Here is a 26,696-nt window from a genome sequence, read left to right as displayed (position 1 = left end):
CTGCCAAGCAGGAAACACCATCAGAGCACTCCTGACATATGGTTGTCAAGCCTCTGCTTAAAGACCTCCAAAGAAGGAGACTCCACCACACTCCTTGGCAGCAAATTCCACTGTCGGACAGCTCTTACTGTCAGGAAGTTCTTCCTAATGTTTAGGTGGAATCTTCTTTCTTGTAGTTTGGAGCCATTGCTCCGTGTCCGCTTCTCTGGAGCAGCAGAAAACAACCTTTCTCCCTCCTCTATGTGACATCCTTTTATCTATTTGAACATGGCTATCATATCACCCCTTAACCTCCTCTTCTCCAGGCTAAACATGCCCAGCTCCCTTAGCCGTTCCTCATAAGGCATTGTTCCAGGCCTTTGACCATTTTGGTTGCCCTCCTCTGGTCACATTCCAGTTTGTCTGTGTCCTTCTTGAACTGTGGTGCATAACAATGAGTACATATGTACAATGAGTACATATATATATATATATATATATATGCAAAAGAATTGTGCCATCTGCCTTTGCATCAAAATAGAGAGAGGGTCCTAGGAAGGTTTAAAAACACACTGCAACCTTGCTGCTATCCAATTGCATCTGCCAAGTGAAACATGCTTATTAAATAAGGTTAAATGTTGGATATGTCAAAAAGAAGAGAAAGAGAAATCAGCCGAAACTCAAAAATGAAATGAATAATGTAAAGGAAAAGAAAATGTCTAAGGCCACAAGACACCAGTAAGGAACCTTGTTTGAGAGGCAGGAAATATTACATTTCAATTTGTAATGTTAATCCATTTTACTGCAACAATCATGTACTGTGTAAGCATGAGGACAGGCTGCCTGGATTCTCATGCACTAGGTGACCTTACTTGTCATTTCAATCAATGCTACAATTTAAAGTCTTGATTAAGCATTATCTGAGTTCAAGCTAAATGGGGAAAGCAAAAAACATTGCATTACTGCTCTCGTTTTTGCTCATGGTCCTGCAGATCTAAAAGCAATGGCTGACACAACGTGATTCTTACAGAATTTATTAACTATGAGCACAAAATGTCACTTAGGAAACAGCATTTCTGTTTGTGAAACAAACATAATCCCAGATCTGTATATTCCTAAATGTGTTTACTAGGAATTAAGTCCCATTGATTGATGTGTTTGCATCTGAGTATCTGTATGAGTAGCACATTTTTTCCTTCACAGTCAGCAGGTATTAGGTATGCCTTTAGAGATTATATATTGGGATGGCAGCCTAAGAGGGAGAAAACTGGCTTATGCCCCCAAACTTAGCTCTCACCCCTGTTTTGTCCCTGAATTTTGGCCAGCACAAAGTGGCTGTCATGGGTTGCAAATACAGAGGTGCCAGGACTCCTTGTGTGTGAGCAATGTCACACACAAAAAGCCATACAGTAGACCCTCCGGGCGTCCGTCCACAGCCTGAAAAGTCCATAGGCAGAGGCCCCGCTTCTGCGCAATGCACATTCGTAACCCATTCGTAACCTGAAAGTTACATATCGCATTCGTAACCTGAAAGTTTCATGTTCGTAACCCGAAAGTTATGTATCCAGAGCGGTACGTAACTAGAGGTTCCACTGTATATGCCAGATTCTCTCTTGTTTTGACAGAGATGCAAGCTGTTGCTGGATAGCTCAGTCTGCAGAACATGAGACTCTTAATCTCTGGGTCATGGGTTTGAATCCCGCTTTGGGTGAAATATTCCTGCATTGCAGGCGGTTGGGCTAGATGACCCTCATGACCCCTTCCAATTCTATTATTCTATTATCCTAAATAAAAGTATGTATATATTGTGTAGCTCAATTGAAATTATAGTTAATTTATACTTAATTATTGCCTGCATAACTTATCAGACCCACAAGTGTCATTTGTTGCATGTTGACCTGAAAAAAGGGGGATAAGGAAAACCAATTCCTCTCCCATTTGCAAACACTTCTCTGCCTAGGAACATTTCTCCTCACAGGAGACCAGAAGTGTGACTATTTACAAGCCTACATTAAGGTTATATTGCAGTGGGCAAGGAAGGAACAACGTTCACCAGGTTGGAGCATTAGAAAAGCAATACCTGTTTATGTCTGCAGGAAAGTTTGCACCACCAACATGGCCTAATGCCATGTTTTAAATTTTCTTATTACCAAACAGGATTTATAAAGGTCTCAGAGATAAAAGCTCCCACTTACATCATTGCAAGGCAGGACTAAATAGACTGTAGTCAATGGAGGAGAACTGAGCTGATAACAAGGCTTATTATCTTCACTTAAAAAATGGATTCCAGCATGAAGGCAAGAGGATTCTGTCCAAGGAGACAACCAGAGATGCCTGAAAGCACACCATGTTCTCACAGTTTAACGTTACCAGAATTGAGTTCCTGACCTCAGCAACTTTCCATATACTAATTAGGATATAATGCAGGGAAAAGGTCACATTTTGATAATGCAGTGAGAATTAATATCTAATGTCCTTGCAATTGTCTTTGATTTGATTATGTGTACACTGCCAGCCAAAGATTTAATATTATGCATTTTATTCATATTCACTTTGTCAAACATCTCTTGTAGAAAGAGTACTAATCCCAAGATGCATTTATTCTGATTGAAGGAGAAAATTATTTGAAGAACCAGCATGCATAGTCAATAGTATCTTAAAGAATCGGGCAATATTTTCTCCCCATTTTGATTTTCTACCAACTTTGTATTTATTAGAGTTGCTTTATCACCAAGTAATATACCAGTGGCACATGAGCTTAAACCTCTTTTCAGCATTACTGCAGTTGGTATGATATCTTAGGCTAGTCTGAGTGGAGGGGTACTTATAAGAAGAGGCAGAAGGTGCCTGGCAGATAAATAGGTTGCTGAGAAATCCTATAGCCACAGTCATACCCCCCCGCCCCCTTCTCAACTCTGTTGACATGTTGGTAGTCTGATAACCAGATCTGGCCTAGGGCAAGTTTGGAGACAGTATGGTCAATGATCAGAGCTGATGAAAACTGTGGTCCAACATTACCTGAAGATGTGCCAGTTACAGATAGGTAGCCGTGTTGGTCTGCCATAGTCAAAACAAAATAAAAGAAAAAAATTCCTTCCAGTAGCACCTTAAAGACCAACTAAGTTAGTTCTAGGTATGAGCTTTCGTGTGCATGCACACTTCTTCAGATACACTGAAACAGAAGTCACCAGACCCTTCTATATAGTGAGAAGGTGGGGAGGGGTATTACTCAGAAGGGTGGTGGGAATGGGTGATTGGCAGATAGTTGTGATGAGCCTGTTGACGACTCTTAACGACTGCAATAGGTCTTACAGGAAAAAGCAAGGGGGGAGAAGGTGAAGATGTGCCAGCTGCTGATTCTTATTCTCTTGGACTTCTTTCGATCCATCTATATACTTGAATCTAAATCTATTTCTGTATCACTGTATAATCTGTATACAATTGTTCCTATTCAGTTGTGCATGAGAAATAAAAGTTCCTTAATTCCTCCCCATGTTTTATCCTCCCCAAGCTTTAGGAGATTTTGGGGAACTTCAAGAGATATCTAAGATGGGCTCCCTTTTCAAATTGAAATCTAGACAACAAGATCAGGATGTGCACTTCATTGCAAATACAGTAGTACCTCAGGTTACAGACACCTCGTCTTACAAACACTTGGGATTACAGACTCCGCTAACCCGGAAGTAGTACCTCAGGTTAAGAACTTTACCTCAGGATGAGAACAGAAATCGCGTGGTGGCAGCGGGAGGCCCCATTAGCTAAAGTGGTACCTCAGGTTAAGAACAGTTTCAGGTTAAGAACAGACCTCCAGAATGAATTAAGTTCATAACCAGAGGTACCACTGTACATGCTTAATATTCTGCCCAGAGTTTATAACTGTTGTCATTTAGGCTTCAAACTGATGCAATTTTTTAAAAATAAAAAATGCTCAAAACCTCAGTATATCTTTACAAAATACTCATTCTGTTGTTAGTGTTATCTATCTATTACACACACACACAAACACCCCTCTTATTTTCTTTCTGGATGTCCCTGTTATATTTTTTAAAATCATCACAATCAAGCTGTACATGTGCCTATCTGCATGAAAATGAGGCTGTGCATTTCAATTCAATATTGGATTCTGAGTTCCATTCAGAGGACTGCTTGGATGCACATCTGCAATGACTCTTTTTTCTCTCCATTTATGCTGGCACCTCCTCCGCATTAAGCATAACCACATTGTTACATTTTCCGGTTCATTAACAAAAACGCTTGATACAAGCCCAGATCTCTTTTCTCACCATCACACCCATTTCTACCACATCATTTACCAGAAAGTTAGGTTTACCGTATCATAGGTATTTGGGGCCAGGCAGGAATTTTCCCTCCTGTTAGATAGGGCCTGTCTGGAAGTTTTGCCTACCTCATAGCAATTGTCACAACTTGTTGGCAAGTCAGTCACTGGCATGAATCCTGCCCCCCCCCCCCGGAAATGGGGTACCCCAGGGAGAGGTCCTTATGTTTGGATGCTCAGACAGCGGACGGGGAGCCATAGGACACCCTCAGTTGGCAATTCTGTGAGGGTACATCATAAGGCAATCCTTTGCCCAGGGTTGATCCTAACAGTTAATCAAACAGCAGTTGGGCTGCGTCATGAATTGGCAGGTCAACGGGGAGGAGAAAGAGGATCCCAGCAAGGGGTGTAGTCATGATTGGTACACACCTGGGCAAGATGGGGATGGAGAAGAGGAGGATGGGGACACAGAAAGTATTCATGGGACAACAAATGATGGTGGGGGGATGGAAGTCAGTGCACAAGAACCAGAGGAACACTATCCATCATCAGAGCCAGAGAGGCCCCCATCTCCATGAACATGGCAGGTTCTGAGGCGTAGGGAGCACCAGGAGGTATGCTCTAGGAAGCTGAGGCAGGCAAAGGCCCATAGCCCAGCTCACTAGTTGGCCAGGTGGGGCTCATTAGCTCTGGGAGGAGATGTGATTCCTCAGCTGCATTAGGCTCAGGACAGGTGAGAGTCACATGCCTCATCAAGACCAGATGCTGAAGTCGAGATCCAATGGATAAAAAGGAAGCAGAGCTGAGGTGCTGGGTTTGCACAACTTCCCATGTTGATGGACCATGCTTGGGTTTCCTAGGTGCTCCATGGGACTGTGTTTTTTGGGACTGAACTCCATGTTCCCTGACCCTGGGTCGGCTGCAGAGGTGGAAACTGGGTCTGACTGTTGGACTTGGTTTAGTGTATTGAACCCTGACCATGTTTCCTGACCTGTTGGACTGCCAGACTACCTGCTGGCATTTGCCCTTGAGACTGTATTCACTAGCGGGACTGGTTGCCATGTATGCTGGGGTTCGGGACAGGCTGGATGATTCAGGATACATACCCAATACCTATGTCAAAACCTACTGATGTCTATAATCAATAAAGTTGTGGCCTGCTTAATCCCAAGACATGTGTTTTGTGCTTGTTATACCTCTGCCTGTGCCCCACTGTCAGAGGGCTCACTGCGCCTGGGCCCACAAGAACATTTTAGCACACAGCCTGCAGGAAAGAAGGAATGGTTGTGGGGGAGAACAATCCTACATGTGATCAGGAAATAAGAGAGTGGTGGATCAATTCCCGCATCCCAACCCCTCCCACCCTCCTCCTTACAAGGCAGAGTCTTAATTTATCTAACAGGCACTAAGTTGAGCATTCAATTCACTGTCAAACTCAAGCAGAGGCTACTTTAACAATTATCAAAATAATCATCTAACAGCCACTGTGGAATGGGCCCCACTAATGCTGGGCTCTTCACAGGAGTGGCTCCATTCATCAGCAGGGTTTTGTACTTGCTCACCGAATCCCAAGTTATTTTGATAGCATGGATTGTTGTGCTCTCGCATTCTTTTCCTTCCCCTAGTGCCAAGTACCAAAGGGAGGCATGTACCCAAAGCATCACTAGCTAATCTAACATGGATGCTTTCTTTCCCTCCTCCTGCTCTGCAAATTACTCTAGTGTTGAGCTCCGGCTGCCATGTATATGACAGCGAGAGTGATGGAACTAGCAGGAGGCACTTACCAACAAGAATAATTTCAAAATTTACTCTGCTAATACAAGCAACCCTTCAAAGTGGAGATAGGATGTCAGATGGCATTTCGTCACATATTTATTTGAACCAAAGGCCTATGATCAACGTGACGAAGAGAGGCAGCAAAATAACATGCATCACTGATAGCTGCTAAAAAGTTATTGGTGGTGGAGAAAATGTCTTCTTCCAAACATGAAGAGAGGATGATGAAGGTAATAGCTTCAAGCCTGAGCAGACTGATTTCTATTACTGCGGTGCATGTCCTCCAAGCAAAGCATGTTTGTTTGTCTCACAGGCGCTGCAATGCTTGTCATCATTTTATTAAGCAGAAACAAAACTATGACATTGAGGCATGGCTTTTCCCTTGCAGCTTGTGTCTGACTCACTAAACCAAAAACCTGAGAGGGAGAAATCTGAAGTTGGGGAAATGAAAAAAGCATCTAGTGTACAGCTGGAGTACTGCGTGGTCTAACATATCTTTCTTCATAGGGATGCTACTGGGATGCTACATCAGAATTTGAGGGGTTTGGTTTCCTCCTTCCCACTCCCTGGCTGAAGTGCACAGATATCCCAAATGGCCCCAAGAAAGCCACAGTATGTCTAGTTGTTCCCAGACACCTCTTGGCTCTCTCACATATCCAATGGACAACATAGGAAGCTGTGATTAAGTCAAAGTCAAAACTTCTGGACTCTCCCTCTTGCAGAGGAGCCAACGTCTGGAAAAAGATTGTGGGGGCCTGATGCAATGTCCTGACATCACATGCGCGATGTCACGAGGAGCCAGGGACGGAGTCATATGCGGAGGCAGCACAACCCCAGTGGCTGGCACCCCCTGTTCTCCCCCTCCTGCTGTGCAAGGAAAAGATGGGGAAACCTGCTCTCAGCCAGTGGTCAACCACTAGAGCCACATTGTGCTTGCCTCTAGTATCAGCCTCCTTTGCCTCCTCCTGCACCAACACCAGCTCAGGGGCTGCTTCCTCTGTTCCTCCCCCAAGTGGTAGGCGGAGGAGCCACTGGCCACCAAAGCCATCTGGCTCCACATTCAGCCTCCTCTGCCCTCTGAACATTGGAGGGGGCGGCCCCTTCAAAAAAATACATGGGAGGAGCAAAGTGCCTTGGCCCCTAAGAGTTGATGCCTATGTCTTCTTGGAGCCAGTGCGGTGTAGTGGTTAAGAGCGGTAGACTCGTAATCTGGTGAACTGGGTTCGCTTCCCCGCTCCTCCACCTGCAGCTGCTGGGTGACCTTGGGCTAGACACACTTCTCTGAAGTCTCTCAGCCTCACTCACCCCACCGAGTGTTTGTTGTGGGGGAGGAAGGGAAAGGAGATTGTTAGCCGCTTTGAGACTTCTTAGGGTAGTGATAAAGCAGGATATCAAATCCAAACTCTTCGTCTTCTTTTTCTTGGCTGTGTGGGGAGGAGAGAGACAGAAGAGCATGAGCCTGGGGGAGCCTCATTCCTCTGTCATTAAACCACAAATCAACATGATGTTCAAAAGCTACCACAGTCTGTTCGGTCCAAGTTAAGCTGAAAGCTGTACCACGCCTTGCTAAAATGCTTCTAAACTGTGCCCACAAATTCATCAGCATTAACGGATCTAGACTATGTTGTTTCATTAACTCTAATTGGATGGGAGCCTTTTGCTGAGACATTAAAGAACAGTTTGGGTTTGACACTCCTTGTGTATTTCAGGTAAAATAAATATTTTCAGCTAGCTGTAAGTGAGAAGAAAGAGTTACAATAGGAGTCCCAACATAACCTTAAAGTGGGCTTTATTTTGAGAGAAAAGTATAATAAAGGGCTGCTTTTCCCTTAAAAAGAGCAATACCCGATAGTCGCACTCTGTTATTAAGAGCTTAAAATACAGACAAAGCTGTATAATTCAATAGCAAAGGCACTTTACTGGAAGTAAGAAACATTTAGAGTCTTTTAACACAAGCCTCATGTCCCAAAATACTAGTTGTAATGGACTCCACACTCTTTTGATTGTTTAATACACAGTCAGAGAAATTGCTGCATAAAGTGCAATTCTCCTAGCATGCAAAGGGATAAGGGTTGTGTTAGGTCTTATTCTTTGACCCAATACAAGAGGGAGGCTAATGTATTATCTTGTCCACAACTAGGCGGGAGGAGGGGGCAGGGTCATTCCTCATGCATTCACCCCCACCTACTTCTTAGCTAAATGTTTCCTTTTTCCAAGGGTCTAAAGACCTGTGCATTGCAATGTACTATGTGATATCACCTCACTGTAAGTTTCCCTAGCCTCTCTACTTCATTGGCCGACAGTCTAGCTAGGCCACATCACATAATTGCATGACAGTAGTTCTCAATAAGACAAAGCAGCAAAGCATGTTCCCCCAGCATTTAGTTTTAATAGCCCATGTAGATATGGCTTGGACGCGGGTGGCACTGTGGTCTAAACCACTGAGTCTAGGGCTTGCTGATCAGAAGGTCGGCAGTTCAAATCCCCATGACGGGGTGAGCTCCCATTGCTCAGTCCCAGCTCCTGCAAACCTAGCAGTTCAAAAGCACGTCAAAGTGCAAGTAGATAAATAGGTACCACTCCAGTGTGAATGTAAACAGCATTTCTGTGCGCTGCTCTGGTTTCACCAGAAGCGGCTTAGTTATGCTGGCCACATGATGCGGTAAAACTGCCTGCGGACAAATGCCAGCTCCCTCAGCCTGTAAAGTGAGAAGAGCGCCACAACCCCAGAGTCATCTGCGACTGGACTTAACTGTCAGGGGTCCTTTACCTTTACCTTTACCTTTTTTAGATATGGCTTTGGACTGGATTTCGTTCGTGAGTTTGAATGAGTTTCGCCATTGATGTGCAGTTAAAGTGAGCTCTTATATGTCGTGTGGATTTCAATCTAAAGCTGGTTAGTGATAACAGTATTTGGATCCTCATATCAGGGATCCTTTTGTAAGAAAGAAAGAAAGAAAGAAAGAAAGAAAGAAAGAAAGAAAGAAAGAAAGAAAATTAATTCCACATCTTGATCAAGAAAGGGAGTTGACCAGGGCAAGGTGGTGACTCTGTGGACCAATGCTTTTGAGCAGACAGGAGCACCTGTCAGAAACTGGAATAGAGTGCAAACATCAAGGAATGGTCCTCCAGATGTTCCTGAAATACAATTTCCATCATCCTGCCCATGCTGGCTGGGGTTTATGGGAGATGAAATCCAATGAAGAATCATAGAATTGTAGAGTTGGAAGAGACCCTGAGGGTCATCTAGTCCACCCCCTGCAACATAGGAATCTTGCCCACAGTCACCCCCCTGGTTAACAGCCAGAAACACTGACCCATTGTGTCACAGTACATTGCGCACCTGGAGGGTTATAGATTTGTAATCCCAGAATATGGCAAATGAGGGTGCAGGGGGTTCCTGGGAACCAAGAAGAGGGTGAAAACGAAAGGATAAGTGTGTGGAAATGGCAGAGGGACTTATGGGGGTAACACCAAGCACAGAGCCATGTGGATTAATTATAATCTGAAAAAGGATTATTATTTCTAACCCGAAGGAGGTCAATGTGGGGGGCAGGACATCCATAACTTCTGTTCTGTTTTCTACCTTTCTTTTCAATGTGGGAAAGACTATGGCTGCATCTCTCAGGCTATTCTTATGATTTGGTTTCGATTACTTAATATGATTTAATTTCTAAACTGCTTAGTGTATTCAAAGCAGTTTATGAATAACTGAAGCAATAACAGACAGCATAAATAAGATATCAAAAATGCACAGCTACATATAAAAATGTTGCATTAACACAAAGTTGCTAATATATATAAATCAATATCAATTCATTTTCCTTCTGACACACCACGCTGAAGTCACCTGCACTGCCTGGTCATCACATACCCAGCCCTTCTAGTTCACAGAATCGTGCACGAACTTTTCCTGACAGGAGGAAACTAAAACTCCTCGCCCATTTGCAGAAGCTTCTCTTCCTTTCTTTTTGCACATGAGTCAAAAATTAAAATCTCTCTTTTTTGTCTTCAAATCAAATTAAATCATTTGGGTAAGCATGTTGTGAGGCCCAGCACATTACACACTTGAAGAGGAGCCACAGGCACTTAAAAATACTGCTCCTTTTCCTCTTGTCCTCTGCACAATAAAACCAATTAACAAGAACAAATCTTCTATGGATGAAAAGATATGAACGTCCTCAAAAAGCCCTAAATATTAGGCCAGTGCCACTTTACTGAGCCAATCAAATAAAAAACCGTTTGTGCAGAGTTAGGCCTCATTAATCTTCTTTCAGATCCAACCCTATAAAATTAATTATCATTTATCTCCATATATTTTTCCTTCCACAATTATAAAAAGTATTTTATAAAAGTATCTCAGTTTTTATTTTATTGTTTTAACTTGGGTAGTCTGATGGCTAATGGCCAAGACAAAAAATCTGTACTTGGGTTGTTGTTGCTGCTGTTGATGATGATGATGATGAAGATAATGAATGTTATTTTCTGTGAAATAACAGTTAAGTCACTTAGGGCTAGTGCAAAAGCAATGGTCGTGATGGCCTAACCACAACGCAGAGATTAGTATAATACTACAGGCTTGCACATTCCTATTCCACAGTGTCCTAAAGCTACATGGGCACTAACCACAACTGCTCCATAAGCAGGGCTTGCAAACCCTTGCAAACAACAACAGAAAGCCTGGCTAAACATGGGTAGCACTGCTGCCCATTAATTGAACATTATGGTTACAACAAATCCGCACCCGCGAACATTTCTCTGAGGAAAATAGGGGCATCCTATTCAGTAGCAACAACAACAATTTTACTATTTATACCTCACCCATCTGCCTGGGTTGCCCCAGCCACTCTGGGCTGCTTCCAACATATATAATATACATATATATATGTATAAGCATATGTATATGTATAAGACACACTTCTCTGAAGTATATACTGTATATACATATTTATGTCTCTCACCAAACATAAACAAACTGTGAAAAAGACTATGAATTGAAAGTGGAGACAGCCTTTCCCTGTTTGTTTGCCTTGTAACACAAAAAATCCTTAATAAAAACTAAATAAAACATTAAACTTTAAAAAGCCTCCCTATACAGGGCTGCCTTCAGATGGCTTGGGGGTTGGATAACTGCATACCCTCCAACAATTCTCTGATGAAAACAGGAACATCCTAATGAGAAGTGGGACATTCCAGGGTCAAATCAGAAACCAGGACGGCTTCTGTAAATCCAGGACTGTCCCTGGAAAATAGGGAGACTTGGAGGGTCTGCAAACCATGGAAGGTGGGAAGGAACTCACAGAAGAGAAAGATAGGGAGGGAGGGAGTACCCGAATCTTGTTCCGAGTCATCTACCTGTGGCTAGGAGATCAGGATAATTTGTTTGTTTATTTGAGTCACACTAGCCAGAGTGAACCATAGCTCTGCACTAGGCCTTAATAAAAGTAGCATTCACTCATTCTTCTGAAATTCTATTACACAAGCTGGGCATCAAATGCCTTGGATATTTCAGTTGCCTCCAGACTGTCAGAATTTCATCAAGTCATGATGAAGAGCTGTAAAATTCCAAAGGGAAATTTCCTTGAGAGGCTCAGAGGTTTCTTCAGTGCTTCCAAAAGATGTGGAATATACCCTGAAACTCCACGGGAAAATTGTCATGTTAGAGCTCAGCTCAGGGACTGAAGATACAGTGAAGGAATACAGATCCATTCATCTCCACATCAGAGGGGAAGTCTAGCCCATGATGATCACAAACACAATGAGCTCCCATCTGTTACATGACAACTGTGAAATGAATTGACACACACACACACAACTAGACAGTGTCTATTGTACCAACTTCTGTTAATGAAAGCTTTTGAATCACATCAGGAAATGCTCAAAGGCAACAATAGCAATAGATGTTATTCCAATGACGAGTATCATCTTACTTGTCTTGTAGCATTCCTTGGGACAAGCAGAACATTAACACCAAAAGGAGCTGTCCTGACAGCTGTTATATTCTGTATATGGGGAATTTTAGCAAGGACTTTTCTGCTCCAAGTCAAGGAGAGTGAGAGCAACAAGGAAACTCACTGTCCAGGTTACTCCAGCTATCACCCATTTCCACCATGAAATTAATTACTTCTTAGGGAGGGCAGAGGAGTGAGTTACTATAGAAGCTAAGCTATGAGTAAAAAATAAAATAAAAAGGGTGGTGAACAAGTATAAATAATAATTTTATATAGTAAAACACTGAAATAGACAACACAACCATAAGATTAACACATTAACTATAATATGCACCAGCAGCTAAAAACATGCAGCAAGTTTAGGCATTGGCCAAATTTAAATGCTGGGGGAAATAGAACTGGTTTAACCTAGTGACAAATAAATTGCAATGTGTGTGGGATGGCATTCCACATTGGGACATTGCCAGATTGTGTTACATAAAGGTAAAGGGACCCCTGACCATTAGGTCCAGTCGTGCCCGACTCTGGGGTTGCGGCACTCATCTTGCTTTATTGGCCAACGGAGCCGGCGTACAGCTTCTGGGTCATGTGGCCAGCATGACTAAGCCACTTCTGGCAAACCAGAGCAGCACACGGAAACGCCATTTACCTTCCCGCCGGAGCAGTACCTATTTATCTACTTGCACTTGATGAGCTTTTGAACTGCTAGGTTGGCAGGAGCAGGGACCGAGCAACGGGAGCTCACCCCGTCGCAGGAGTTCGAACCACCGACCTTCGGATCGACAAGTCTTAGGCTCTGTGGTTTAACCCACAGTGCCACCCGCATCCCATTGTGTTACATAGAACCATAGAATTGTGGAGTTGGAAGGGACCCTGAGGAACATCTAGTCCAAGCTCCTGCAATTCAGAAATATGCAGCTGTCCCATATGGGCATCAAACCTGCAACCTTGGCATTCTCATTCAGCACCATGCTCTAACCAACTGAGCTATACACAGTGCACTTCTGATTGTGAAGAGACAGTGAGAAGGGCTTTGGTAGAAGCTCACAAATACAGCCTATTGACCCCCAGGCTCCATGTACACAGGCTTCTTTCAGCAGAGGTGGATATGGACTATGTTTGGGGCTTGTCCTGTGCAAAATGCAGGAAATTCCTGCCTGTGGCTGTGCATGGAACCACATCCAGATAGGGAAAAGGGGAAAGCTCTTTGTGGCTGACTTAAATTGCTTGGTTCCTATTGGGAGTCCTCCACAACCAGCACTTCACACGCACAAAACACACTGGGGAGCAGCAGGACCACCACCAATATTGGTAAGGTTGGCCACAATGAATATAGATGAATCATGCCATATAAGTGCCACATTTTGGCACAGCATCCAGTCTGGAGAAGTGTCAGAGGCAACCTCAAAAAAGCATAAAAAGAAGAAGAAACCAACAGACTGGCTGAACCACTGTCTAGATTAGGCACCCTCCAGAAATACAATCCATAAAGCATTCAACCCTGTATTGTGACATACGATCTCACCGCTGAAAAATAAACACAACTTTAATACACAATCAATGCTTTCAGGGAAAATACCCCACTGCTCTTCAAATCTCATTTTGTTCTGTATATCCAAATTGGAATGAACGTGTGCTGCAAATATTGGTTACTGAATGGTACTACATAAGCATTTTGAAAATCTCTCATTTGCACTGGCCACATACACTCTGGTAGTTCGGCTGTATAAGCTAGGAAATCTGTGTCATTTTGTCTGTCCACAATTATCCCGAAAGATGTCAGAAAAAGTCTTGAGGGCAAACTAAGTTGTCGGGGGGAGGGAGGGAAAGATCCATCTTCGTATCTCCCAACATCTTTTTCCTTGGTTAAAATCAGCACTGGGGAATTGCCAGGGTGCACAGGGAGGTTAACATTTCCCTAAAAGTGACTTACTCAATGGAAACTACCAACACTGTACTGATGCTGCTCATTTTATTATGTCGGGCATGCTTACCCTGAGACTCTTACTCCATTCATGATTAATAATGAGATGCATTTTGAGCTAATGTCTTGCCTTTTGTACCTGCATGTGTAGCTTAGCATTCATCAGACCAGGCCAGCGAGGCTGGCAGCCACAGGCGCAAGCTCAGAATTTGATTACTTTGAAGCTTGATTCAGTCTCAATGAGAAACTGTCCTTCCTTCCTGACAGCTGCATTTTAGTCCAGCGTTAGCATGGACTAAAGGGATGCAGGTGGCGCTGTGGGTTAAACCACAGAGCCTAGGGCTTGCTGATCAGAAGGTCGGAGGTTCGAATCCCCGCGATGGGGTGAGCTCCCATTGCTCGGTCCCTGCTCCTGCCAACCTAGCAGTTCGAAAGCACGTCAAAGTGCAAGTAGATAAATAGGTACTACTCCGGCGGGAAGGTAATCGGCGTTTCCATGCACTGCTCTGGTTTGCCAGAAGTGGCTTAGTCATGCTGGCCACATGACCCGGAAGCTGTACGCCGGCTCCCTCAGCCAATAAAGCGAGATGAGTGCCGCAACCCCAGAGTCAGTCACAACTGGACCTAATAGTCAGGGGTCCCTTTACCTTTAGCATCATAGCACTAATTCCCCCTCCCACCCATTATCCCTCCTTCCCACAGTTATCTGGTTGGCCACAAGTGATATCACAAGGCTTGTGATGTCACAAGGCTGGGACTGGTGGTGTCACAATAATCTTTTAAGGCAACAATCCTATATGTGGGCTGGATCTGAGAACATGACCTACCAGTTCAGGGGTGGTGCTAGACAGGTGGTAATCAAAAAAGAAACAGATGACATTTACTTCCCATTTTATGGCTTTAACCTGAGTCTCAAAGCCAAAGATCCATCAGCCCTAACAAGGAACCATGTTGTCACTTACAGGAATCAAGCTGCATTTCTGTACAGAGATGAGAATGCAGGTGAGTGGCAGATGTGCGCCACTGCAACAGGTACCTTCTCATTTAATGGCAGACACCTGATATATGGCATGCGAACTTGCTGCCACCGTCCATCAACAATGCAGCTGGAGCTACTGAGGTCTCTGTGCCTCTGTCCTTGACCCCACGCCAGAGTTCCCATCTGGAATTGCAAGACCATGTATGTGCCAATGTAGAGCAGGGGTGAGAGTGTTAGACTCAGGAAACCAAGGTTCAAATCCCCCCACTCAGCCACAGAGTTTGTTCTGTGACCTTGGGCCAGTCACTCTCTCTTTCTCAGGCTAGCCTACCTCAAAGTGTTGTTGAGAAACTGAAGGGGAGAGGGCTTGCTAGAAAGGGAGAGATGATGAAAAAAAATAAATATCTGGGTGTTAATTTGTCGGTGAAAAATCTGAACTTATATAAAGATAATTATGAGAAATTATGGAATGAAATTGAGAGAGATCTGGAGATTTGGTCGAATTTAAAATTGTCATTGGTGGTTAAGATGAATGTATTGCCAAAGATGTTGTTTCTGTTCCAAGCCCTCCCCATTATTGACAATGTGAAATGTTTTAAAGAATGGCAGAAAGTTTTATCTAGATTTATCTGGCAGGGGGAAAAACCCAGAATTAAATATAAATTATTAACAGATTCTAAAGAAAGAGAGGGTTTCTCCCTGCCAGATTTGAAGATTTATTTTGAAGCCACAGCCTTTTGTTGGGTTAAGGAATGGATACAATTAGATAATTCGGATGTTTTAGACTTGGAGGGATTTGACAATGTGTTTGGATGGCAAGCTTATCTATGGTATGACAAGATAAAGGCCCATAATGGTTTTAAAAATCATGTAATTACAAAATCCTTATATATAATGTTTGGATAAAATACAAAGATCTCTTAGAAAGGAGAACACCCAGATGGCTGTCGCCAATGGAGGCAAAGGCCCAGAAAAAGTCAAATATGGAAACTAATTGGCTGAGATATTCAGATTTAATATTGGAATATAAAGAAGGATTTAAATGAAAACCATTTGATCAAATCAAAGATAAAATAAATTGGTTACATTATCACCAGATCAATGAATTGTATAAATTAGATAAGAAAAATTGTTTTGCATCAGAAAAAAAACAAACTGGAAACGGAGTTGTTAGATTCTAAAGTTAAAAAATTGTCTAAAATGTATAATCTATTGTTGGAGTGGCATACAAAGGATGAAAAAGTTAAATCTGTGATGATAGATTGGGCAAGGGACGTGGGACATAACATAATGTTTGAAGACTGGGAAAGGTTCTGGAGGAAAGAGGTTAAGTTCACTGCATGTACGGTGTTAAAGGAAAATATTATGCAAATGATGTATAGATGGTACTTAACCCCTGTAAAACTAGCAAATATTTATCACAATAGTGATAATCTATGTTGGAAATGTAAAGAAAAAGAAGGTACCTTTTATCATATGTGGTGGACCTGCCCCAAGGTGAAAGACTTGAAATGAATTGAAAAAAATGTTGAAATATACATTTATTAAGAAACCAGAGGCCTTTCTTCTTGGAATAACTGGAAAACACAAGAAGTGCCAACAGTGGAGGAATGGCAGATGAAGATGATGGACTTTTGGGAGCTAGCCGACCTGACCGGAAGAGTCCATGACCAGAAGGAGGAGGAGTACCAGGAGGAATGGATGAAATTTAAAGATTATTTAGTTAAATATGTTAAGATAACTTAAATAGAAATACTTGCAAATACCAGATTGGCTTAGGATTTAAATATGTGATGTTATAGAATAATATCTCTAAAGTTAATATGGGGAAAAAAAGAAAGATGTTAATTGACTAAGTAAATTTTATGAGAAATTAGTTTTGGAAAACTGTTACAATGATATACATTGAAACTCAACCAGGGGGATTCGAGGAAGTCACCTAACAATGTTAATAATAGTGGAACAATTATAGTTAGGATTTATGTTTGTTTCTTTGTTTCTTTGTTTGTTTATAAATTTGGAAAATCAATTGGAAAAAAAAAATTGAAAAAAAGAAAAGAAAGGGAGAGATGAAACAAATAACGCACCAACGTATTATGAGTCAATTTAGAACTAGAGGTAAACAGGAAAAGGGGTTCCTCTCCCCAGTCATCCATGAAGGAAGCTCATAATTAGTGCTCCAAACCAAATAGCTGCTTTTGGACATCACAAAAGGTAAGAGGGCTGGCCCACCTCTGACTCTTCTGTAATTCAAGCATCACTTCAGAGGCCTATCAGTGACATCACATCATCCCAACATGCCTACTTCATACCTTGTGACCTGGGTTGTGTCTCATATATATATATCCTGACTGCCTGTGAGTGGGGTCTGATTGTACCAACCTAAGCAATACGGAGATGGATACCAGTGATTTAGTGAACATGGGTAAATTGAATCACAATACAACAATCACTTTGGGGGAGACACCAAAGGCAACTTGACATCCCACTTTGCATTATATAACACTAAATTAAACTTTGATTAGCATTCAGTTCTGCTGGAATTGGCACCGACGATTGCTTAGAACTAATCAACTAAGTGCTGCTCATACTGAAACAGCTGATAAGGGCTTGTCAATTGACATCCTGGGCCGGCCTTATCATTAGGCAGAGTGAAGTGGCCACCTCTGGCATCTAAATTTGGGGTGTTGTGAAAGGGCAGCAAATGCTTAGTCATTTAATTAATTTGTTTGTTTGTCTTTTTACTGCCAGGGAAGAAGGGAGGATTTTCTGCCTCATATGCCAGAGCGATTTTGTTGGTATTGGGTCTTATGCACTTTGTCTGAGGGAGTGGGGTGGGGTGTGGGGTTTGCGCCATCACAGCAAACAGCAAATTGCTTTCCAGGTATAGCAGTTTTGTACGGAACACATGCAAATCAAGCAGCAGACCGAAACTCCTAGCTGTTTTCTCACAGGTCAATGAACAGCCTTTGGATGGTGAGGATTTGATGGGCTTAATTATTGTGCAGTGACCTACTGTTCAGCATTCATGACCCAAGCCCCATAGCCACTTCCTGATATGGAGCCATGTTTGTTTGTTTTTAATACCTTGTTCCTCAGACGACTTTCACATCATTCAGGGGTCCTCTCCCCCCCCCCCGCTTCATTAGATGAGAATAAAAAACAGTCCAGCAGAGCCGAAACTCAAAATAAAAGCCAAACTCAATGGGCTGAAACGCAGGCTGCACACATATTTATGACTAAAAATCTACACGGATGCCTTGCCAAGTCCTCATAAAATCCCAATACTTGGCACGGGATGCTCGGTTTTACAGTTTTAGCTTCCTTTGGCATAATCTGCCATGTTTTAATTAAACAGAGAATGCAGAGTGCATCCCCAGTAGCCCATGCCTCTAGCCTCATCTCTTTCAATGTGCCATCATGGGAATGTAATTGCAGGAGAAAACGCTTCTCCTGCATACCTTAGAAGGGTGAGCCACGTCCAACAAACAGGATAAGGAAAGAAATGTTAGAATATCAGAAGGAGATGTGTTATTTGTAAGGCAGAAGTTCCCAAACTCACAGCATAAGACAACACCAGATGAATCAGACCAAAGGTCTATCTATCTGGTTCACCATTCTCTTACCATAAAAAGCCCAACAGATGCATCTAGCAAATGTGTGAGCAAAGAACGAAGGTTGCCCTGGCCTTTGTCCATAGCAACTGGTACTCAAAGGGATGCTGCCTCCAGTCCAAACATGAAGATTCCCTTCAGCTGTCTTGGCTAATTGCCATTGATAGGTCTATCCTCAGTGAATCCCTCTAATCCCCTTTAAAGCCGACTAAGCCAGCCTCCATCACTGCATTTTGTGCCAGCAAATTGCATGTTATCAATTATGTGCTGGTGTGATTTCCCACCCCCACCCCACCCCATCACGAACCTACCATCCACCCATGCCACATATAGAGAACGTGCAATTCTTAGCTATCTAAGTACCTTCACACCATAGGTGCCAAGTCCCTGGGGTTCTGGGTGCCTGAGGACCCACAAAATTCCCCATTAAGGGGCTGGGCACCCACAAATTTCAGTGCCAGAGCCATGCACGTTGCATGGTACCCAGGGCCCTAGGCACCCACAGTCACGGGGCCAAGTTGGCACTCCTGCTTCACAATAATTTATGGGTATCACACTATTGGGAGTTTGTCTCATGCTCCTAGTAATTTTCTGCAGTCTTCCTTATATAGCTAGAGGGTTGTATCAAGTGACCTGTTAGAACAAGGATTTATGCTTGCACAACACTCATTCTCCTCCTCCCATATGGGCCCCACACCCTCCCCAAATTGCAAGAAGCTCCAGAAAAAGAGTTAAAAGGATTTGGATTTTCTTAAACACATTATCAGATAATTTACATTATCTGGTATTTATGTGTATGGGTTATTGATTTGGATTTTCTTTTTTGTGTAGCACCTTGAGATGTGTGGATAGTAGGTGGTCTACAAATGAACATCATCATCATCAGAAGTAAAAATAAAGTGTAGCTGCCATAGCATAGGTAAGAGAGTTATATGCAGATGGAGGGAGGACATGGCATGATGAGGGAGTGCGGTCACTTTGGTACCTGCTCAGATCCCTCAGCAGGTAGATCTAATAATAATAATAAATTTTATTTATATCCTGCCCTCCCCAGCCGAAGCCGGGCTCAGGGCGGCTAACAACACTAACTTTCCATTTCTTTTCCTATGGACCCATGGAAGAATCCTGCTCTTCAGCTGCTTTGTTGAAACTGTAGCAGAATATGTGGGCCCATTGCTAGGCAACAGGCTTTTGAGTTTCACATTGAACCAAATCATTTGAATATAGTAAACTCAGCTGAGGAGATTTGAGTATTTATGTCACGATTGCCTGAAAGCAGACACACAAGACTACAAAGCCCACAATGCAATGTGATTGCAAGCAAAATGTCCATTTGAAGAAGAAGAAGACAATGAAGAAGAAGAAGAAGAAGAAGCATCTATTCTATGAAGCAAGTAGTTGAACATATTAAAGGATGGCCACGGAACTAACTCAAGGATCAATAGTCAGATATATTTTCCACTGAGGTCTATTCTTCAGGACCAGAAAAATGGAACTGAAAATAAACTGTGCTCCCAGGCTTCACACATGCTTAATGTATGCCATTACACATGAATAATTTTGCTATAGTTTCTGTTCTTATTCTAAAGCACATATAAAAATCTCCTGTCTGAACTTCTAATGGTTTTCTAAAATTCAATTTTGTAAAAATTATTTTAGAGAAGGGAGGTAATAATGCAAGTCAAGACTTGTTTCAGGATAGGCTTTCAGCAAGCAAACTGCATTTGACTTATTAAAGTAAATCTGAAACAGCTTGAAGTGTTTATCCTTTGCTTTTAGTTTATTTTTGTAAGTATAAATTTTTATCAAGCTCATTTAGGCTCACTACTATCCCGGGTGCTCAGAACCCTGAAGCATTGCAAGTCTTTGAACATCACATTTTGACGTCTCCTGAGCCTTGAGGAAGCTATTAAAATGGGAGTAGTGTTAAAATTACCTCAATTTATTCTTTTATCTGAAAAATTTAATACACACCACAGAATGGTATGTGCAAATGGCTGAAGGATGGGTAAGAGCAGAGCTTTTCTTCAGCAGGAACTCACCAGAACTCAGTTCTGGCAAATCTCAGGTGTGCGCCATTGCCATTCTAAGACGATGAGGGAGGCGTTCATGGTGAGTTATGGCACCTCTTTTTCTAGAAAAATAGCACTTAGTCCAGCATTTTGCCCCCACAGTGGCTGACCAGACACCTGTGAGAAGCCAACGACCAGGACGTGAGTATGGCAGCATCATTCTGCTCATGCTCCTTGGCAACTGGTATTCAGTGGGATAGAGTAGGTGACTTGCTTAAACAAAGACATATGGATGGGAGAGGGAAATGGGTCTGAGAAATTTACGTCCCCTGACAAATAAACCTACTGATGTGAATAAATCATGATTCCAATAAAGTATTTGGATCTGATCCGCTGTTTAGCACGGGAATAACAGATGAATTTATTATTATGTGATAGCGAAAAGTCCCAAAGTTGAAGGAATCGCACTAAAGTTCACACTTTAATAAAAAAATCATGAGCATTTAATATTAACTGCCCCTGGTGGCGCATGTCTTAATCGAAAATTCTGAACTCATTGGGAACCTTCTCTAATTTTCGCAGGGTTACTGAAGGAGCATCTCAGCTAGGCAACTGGTAGCTGCACACTATTTCTTTGTCATCCAGGGATAGCCCTATGCAGTTTAAATCAAAAGCAGAAGAAAGGCTCTTTGTAATATACAAGTTCAGCTTCTCTGTGAAAGCTACACAACCAAAGTTCCCTGAAGGTGTGTCGAGATCTTGGGAGTCTCCACACTAATCATACAGAATACATTAGATGGGTTCGCTATCAATGAGCCATAAGAATTGAATCCTATTTTATTACTGTTATTTAATAGCTTGATGCTGGAATGTGTGCTTAAGTGGTGCTGCATGTACACAAAGACACTTAGGACTCACTGACTCATTCATTTGGGATATCAAAATGCCTTGGTACTATATGTGCCTCCTACAAAGCTGAAATTTAGTAATCAAGAAATTGCAATCACTAGAGAAAAAACACCCAGAACCTCTGAAAACAGAATGTGTATATGTCTCTCCCTCAAACTGGAGGTGATGTGGGGTTAAATTAAGGTAACCAGATTTTTTTTCAATGAATCCGGGGACACTTTTCAACTTCAATGAATTTTGTATGGGGATTGATTTGTAAATCCAGGGACTGTCCCCGGGAAACGGGGACGTCTGGTAACCTTAGGTTAAATTATATCTTACATCATTCACACTTAAAAAAGTACTTGAACTGGCCACTTTTGTGTTACGCTTGCACCTCCAGGGGCCTACAGCCAAATAGGGTTGTTTTTTCAGAAAAAAAGTGGCACTCGGCCCTAGAAGAATTTGGATTTGATATCCCGCTTTATCACTACCCAAATGAGTCTCAAAGCGGCTAGCAATCTCCTTTCTCTTTCTCCCCCACAACAAACATTCTGTGAGGTGAGTGAGGCTGAGAGACTTCAGAGAAGTGTGACTAGCCCAAGGTCACCCAGCAGCTGCATGTGGAGGAGAGGGGAAGCGAACCTGGTTCACCAGATTACGAATCCACCGTTCTTAACCACTACACCACACTGGCTCTCTAATCTGGTTTGGGAACACATTCCATATTGGGCCCCCACAGGTGATTTTTCTTCAGAGTAACATTGGCCACTATAAGCCAACACAAAACAATGTAATGTGTTGTTTGTCCCAAAGTGTACCAGTAAAATATTCTTCCACATCACCTAGAAAGCTATAATATGAAGCACTAATCATTCGAGACATTTTGATGACGGGAAATGTCTGAAAATGAGAAATGGTGAAATCTATCACCATCTTGGCTGTTATTTACCTCAGAACAGAGGACACACACACCATTTAAATGGCAATGCCCATCAACTTGGGGGGGGGGCTTCAAATATTTAATTTGCTCCTATATTAGGGTGGTTTCCAATATTAATCATACTCAAAGGCAACTTAAATTCTTTATTCCACTGAGCCTTAGTTGGATGTCACTCTTAGCATCCATTTTTCAACATATTATGCCTTTTAATGATTGTCTTTAAATAGTTTAATTCACCGCAGCTTGTAAAGTCTATTTACACTTTCATCCTAGACTGCATTTTTCAGCAGAAAGATATGCTATACACATCACAGAAGCTCCAAATATAGACTTACTTCTTAGCAATGGGATGTGATCAAAGTTTGGAGAGTGCTTTGATATCTTGAATGACAAAAGCTTTATTGTAGAAGTACTGTTGTCGCCATTAGATATCTAACTTGGAAACATCTTTGTCCATCACAATGTGTATTCATATTCAACATTCTACTTAGAACAAACAACAATTGCAGCCATGATTATGTGGAGATGTGGTTTAAAAAAAAAACAAAAAACTGCCCTAAATACATAAAAAGTAACTTCCTCTCTCCACCACTGTCTCTGTCTGCACAGCACTATAATTTTTTCAAAGCACAATTGATAAGCTGGTTTGTTTCATGATGTAATTTTTAAAAAATAAAATCATTTGCTGGCCTTGTAACGCTGACCCTAGCAGTAGTGCATAAATATTTAGGCAGTTTCCACCCAAGTTGCTTTCCTCCTTTGAATACTAATGCAGGCAGCAATGAATTAAATGAAGTATCGCTGTAATGGAACTAAGGACCAGTCATGAATACCTAAAATCCTCTGTTCGTCAACCAACTTGTTAGCCAAAATTAAAGAAGCCATTACTAATACCTAGGAACCCAAGATTCATTTCATTTCCTAATGATTTCTGAGGTTATACTGTGACAATATCAAATATAATTAACCAAGTAGGCATTAATGTTGTAACAACCAGAAAAAAAAGCAATAGCCAAACCAAGCCTAAGGCTAGAGACAAGGAATCTAAAGAGGTGTGTGCATACGGATACATTTTATGATGGAATAATCAAAGTTCTAGTTTGAGTTGCATTCCCCATTATGTGCGCCATGTTCAGTCAGCAAGGAAATGAAGGCAAGTGCCTTGACTTCTCCTTTGTAAAACAGCTTGCAATTACCGAAAGTCAAACCTGCACTCCACTTGGGCAGCAGGTCATTTGGGTTCTAAGTTTCAGCCAGACAAAGATAGAGGGATTGTTCGCATTAGATAAAAACTTTTGTTTTTCCGAGTTGTGCTTTTCTTACTAACACATAAGGGGGATGTGCTATAAATATAAAGCAGCCAATAAGTAAAGTACAATGCTTGAGAGGCCTTGCTTTAGGTATTAAATCAGAGCATGTTTTGCATTGAAATATTTTGAACTTGCACACCAGTTTCAATCTTCAAGAGAAAGTCTGTGTAACAAACAGAGGATGTCAAAAGCAAATTAAACCAAAGGTTTATTCATTTGGCCAATAAATCCATTGTGATCATATTTTGACTAACAATGCCCACCCCACCCCCCGCAAAAAAAACCAAGTAAGTTTGGACACCATATCTGGTGGACCCATTGCCCTGTGCCCATTTATATATAAAAGGATGTCACATATAAAAGGATGTCACATAGAGGAGGGAGAAAGGTTGTTTTCTGCTGCTCCAGAGAAGCGGACACAGAGCAATGGCTCCAAACTACAAGAAAGAAGATTCACCTAAACATTAGGAAGAACTTCCTGACAGTAAGAGCTGTTCGACAGTGGAATTTGCTGCCAAGCAGTGTGGTGGAGTCTCCTTCTTTGGAGGTCTTTAAGCAGAGGCTTGACAACCATATGTCAGGAGTGCTCTGATGGTGTTTCCTGCTTGGCAGGGGGTTGGACTCGATGGCCCTTGTGGTCTCTTCCAACTCTATGATTCTATGATTCTATATCCATGCACAGATTCCTCTCTGGAGTCGCGACCAAACTGAAATTGATCTGACCCAGTTCCTCAGCACAGTATCTTCTTCCTGTCCCTCTCAACTCTCCTTTCTGTCAAGCCCAAACTTATTTTTGCCTGCCTACGCCTGACGTCATGTCTGATGTCAGGTGATTGGCAGCTGGGTGTAGCCAGGCCAAAATGGCCTGGTGGGCCCAATGGGGAGGTGTGGTGGGCTTAACTAGCTCTGCCCATCAATAGTCCCCCCCTTCCTGCCTTAACAGACCCAACTGTGGCGATTACTCACAAGGCATACTTAGCTGAGCCACGAGTAGGCCATAAAAGCTATTAGAGCACCAGAGTAGGGACCTAATTGTGTCACTGAATGTTGGGAGGATATTTGGCAATACATTCCCATTCCTGCAATTTATTTCCTGCAACAACAAGAGAAATTTCATCCATCCTCCATTTTGATTGGCAGATGTGATGGTGCACACAAAAATACACTTAACTAAATAAAGAAGGAGGAATGAATCTAGGCACTAGGAAACTGCCTTAGACAGAGTCAGAGCACTGGTACAACTAGTTCAGCATCATCAATACTGACTGGCCTCAACTCTCTAGGATTTCAGACAGGCCATTCTCGTTCCTGTCTGGAGATGTTGGGGATTGGACTTGCAGCCTTCTGTATGCATAGAAGATGCTTTACCGCTAAGCTACAGCCCTCTCCCAAATGCTTATATATTATTTGGACAGTGGAGGTTTGAGACATGGCCTAATAATATCTCTGTTTTCCCCACTTTATCTGACTTTATCTGACTTTAAAGGAAGGGGCTTTGCGCTAATCCTCTTGGCACAGCGGGGCTGTGGGAGTCTTCCCAGTTCCCTACGCCAAGCGTGTTGCAAGCTTGGGAAGAGAGTCACAGTATGCCCCTTGTTCGCCAGGTCAGCAGATGCAGCCTGCACATTCAGTCTCTTGGGGACAGGGTCATTCAGCCCATGAAGAGGCATTTCCACGCCAGCTGGCCAGACCTATCTGGAAGCTCCAGATGTAGAAGCAATTGTTCCCTTTGCCCAGCAGGAGCAGCAAGAAGAGAAGCTGCAGCAAAAACGCCGGAATTTGCCTCTCCCTTGGCATCCGCTCCTGCTGAAAACCTTTATCCCCATCTTCAGTGCAGAGATTTCATTTAAATGGGCTTCTCCGGTAACAATTTTCAGAACACCAGGAAGGAATCCAGAAAGCAGCTTTGGGAATGCTTTCTTGAGCACTCAAAGCAGTGCATATGTGATTTATAACCATGCCACACAAGCATTATATTTGGTGTCTAGCATGGAACCACAACAACCTGAAAAGAGCTGGTCTACATATTTAGCAAAAACATGTTGTAGACATTTCATTCTGACCCAGACCAAATTAGACAGTAGGCAGAGAGCTGCATTCCCAATGTTCTTCCTCAAAATTAATCCCTGTTCCATGCAGAGAACTAGCTAACACACCAGGGGGACGTTTAAATTACATAGGGGAGACATTTTAAAAAATACAACCCCCTCTTCCTTGCAGCCTGAAATGGTACATGCCAGGAAGAACTCTGCTACAGGACTCCACTAACATCCAGGTTAGACTACAGCAATGCATTGTTCACAGAGCTATCTTTGAAGATTTATCGGAAACCAAAGTACTCCAAACTACAGCCGCTGCTAGATGGCTAACCTAGACCAGCCACGTGGAAGGAATCTTACCACTGCACTTCCTGTTGGTCTATTTCTGAGCACAGTTCAAAGTGATTGTGTTAATCTTTAAAGACATTCATGGTTTAGGACTGAAGACCACCTTATCCCACACTAACCTGCCTAAGTGTTAAAATCATCCTCTGAAACCCACCTCAGGGCTCTGACACTTTCAGAGATTTGATGAAGTGCCTGATGACCAGAGAAAGGGCTTTTTTCCAGTTATCACACCCCATCTGGGAAACACAAGGAGTCTTGCCTAATCCCTACTCTAATTTCATTTCAGTGCCTAACGAAAAACATTTTATCTACCCAGGCCTGTTAATCCTTTAAAATGTGGTTTTAACCTCTGCTGGTATTTAGTCTGTTTTTTATCGCTCTGCTGCTTTAATTTGTTTTAACCATTTTTATCTTCTTCTGAAGTGATGATGTTGATTAATTTACTCAGCAAGTTTTCCTGAAAATGGAAACAGCGACCTGGCTCACATGTTGCAGTAAGCTGTACTATGGCTTCCCAGAACTGTGCAGGTCCTTTTTAGCTCAGTTCAGTGTAGCAGCTGAGCTAAGATTTGGCTTGGCATGTTGTGTGGACCTGGGACCGTGGTTGAGCTGTCTCCTTAAACATGATCTGTAACCCAAAGCAAACCTTGGCTATAG

At 42.4% G+C, this 26,696-nt stretch overlaps 1 protein-coding gene and 1 long non-coding RNA gene across 7 annotated transcripts in view; one reads left to right on the top strand and one right to left on the bottom strand.

Annotated features, from left to right (window-relative positions):
- The window catches only part of GRID1 (glutamate ionotropic receptor delta type subunit 1), a 721,020-nt gene that overhangs the window by 452,114 nt on the left and 242,210 nt on the right, over positions 1–26,696 (bottom strand). The window lies entirely within an intron of this gene.
- On the top strand, positions 17,274–20,250 carry LOC307216174. Its single transcript, XR_013838975.1, has 2 exons — positions 17,274–19,418; positions 19,636–20,250. It is a non-coding gene; the product is annotated as an uncharacterized lncRNA (long non-coding RNA).

The sequence above is a fragment of the Podarcis cretensis genome (genome assembly GCF_951804945.1).
Source record: "Podarcis cretensis genome assembly, chromosome: 5".
In the NCBI taxonomy this organism is placed as follows: domain Eukaryota; kingdom Metazoa; phylum Chordata; class Lepidosauria; order Squamata; family Lacertidae; genus Podarcis; species Podarcis cretensis.
This window is presented reverse-complemented; position numbering and strand designations above follow the sequence as displayed.